This window comes from Trichechus manatus, unplaced genomic scaffold, assembly GCF_000243295.1.
Source record: "Trichechus manatus latirostris isolate Lorelei unplaced genomic scaffold, TriManLat1.0 scaffold00007, whole genome shotgun sequence".
Classification (NCBI taxonomy): Eukaryota; Metazoa; Chordata; class Mammalia; order Sirenia; family Trichechidae; genus Trichechus; species Trichechus manatus.
In genome coordinates, this window is record NW_004443943.1 from 18184578 (window position 1) to 18186309 (window position 1732).

A 1732-nucleotide genomic window follows, 5' to 3' on the forward strand; every position below is an offset into this window, starting at 1 on the left:
CTCCAGATTCCTCCATGTTATGTTTCACGGCTTCATTGTTGTTCTTTATCTTTGTGTAGTATTCCATTGTGTAAATATACCATAATTTGTTTATCCATTTGTCTGTTGATGGGCACCTAGGTTGTTTCCATCTTTTTGCTATCGTGAACAATGCTGCAGTGAACATGAGTGTGCATATATCTATTCGTGTGACGGCTCTTAGTTCTCTAGGATATATTCCAAGAAGTAGGATTGCTGGATCATATGGTATTTCTATTTGTAGCTTTTTAAGGAAGCGCCAAATTGATTTCCAAAATGGTTGTACCATTTTACGTTCCCACCAACAGTATGTAAGTGACGAACAATTATTCTTGACAAAACTCGATTTTATTTCTTTTTTATTGTGTCTTAGGTGAAAGTTTACAGCTTAAGTTAATTTCTCATACAAAAATTTATACCATATTGTTATGTGACCCTAGTTGCAATCCCTATAATTTGACAGCACACTCTCCCTTTCCACCCCAGGTTTCAGTGTCCATTCAACCAGCTTCTATCCGTTTTTGCTATCTTATCCCTCCTCCGGACAGGAGCTGCCCATTTAGTCTCATGTATCTACTTCAACTAAGAAGCAAACTCTTCACGAGGATCATTTTATGTCTTATAGTCCAGTCTAATCTTTGTCTGAAGAGTTGGCTTCAGGAATGGTTTTAGTTCTGGGTTAACAGAAAGTTCGGGGGCTATGTCTTCTGGGGTCCCTCCAGTCTCAGTCAGACCTTTAAGTCTGATCTTTAGCTGTGAATTTTGAGTTCTGCACTACACTTTTCTCCTGCTCTGTCAGGGACTCTCTGTTGTGTTACCTGTCAGGGCATTCATTGCTGGTAGTTGGGTACCATCCAGTTCTTCTACTCTCAGGCTGATGGAGTCTCTCGTTTATGTGGCCCTTTTGTCTCTTGGGCTAATATTTTCCTTGTGTCTTTGGTGTTCTTCACTCTACTTTGCTCCAGGTGGGTTGGGACCAATTGATGCATCTTAGATGGCCACTCGCAAGCTTTTAAGACCCCAGACGCCACTCACCAAAGTGGGATGTGGAACATTTTCTTAATAAACCTTGTTATGCCAGTTGACCTAGATGTCCCCTGAAACCGTGGTCCCCAGAACCCTGCCCCTGCTACTCTGTCCCTCAAAGTGTTTGGTTGTGTTCAGGAAACTTCTTAGCTTTTGGTTTAGTCCAGTTGTGCTGACTTCCCTTGTATTGTGTCTTGTCCTTCCTTTCACCTAAGATAGTTCTTCTCTACTATCTAGTTAGGAAATTCCCCTTTCCCTCCCTCCCCACGCTCGTAACCATCAAAGAATGTTTTCTTCTGTGTTTAAACTTTTTCTTGAGTTCTTATAATAGTGGTCTCATACAATATTTGTCCTTTTGCGACTAATTTCATTCAGCATAATGCCTTCCAGATTCATCCATGTTATGAGGTGCTTCGCGAATTCATCATTGTTCTTTACCATGGTGTAGTATTCCATTGTGTGAATATACCATAAGTTGTTTATCCACTCGTCTGTTGATGGGCACCCAGGTTGTTTCCATCTTTTTGCTATTGTGAACGGTGCTGCAATGAACATGGCTGTGCTTGTATCTATTTGTGTAACAGCCCTTATTTCTCTAGGATATATTCCACCAGTGGGATTGCTGGATCATATGGTACTTCTATTTCTAGCTTTTTAAGGAAGTGCCAAATCGATTTCCAAAGTGGTT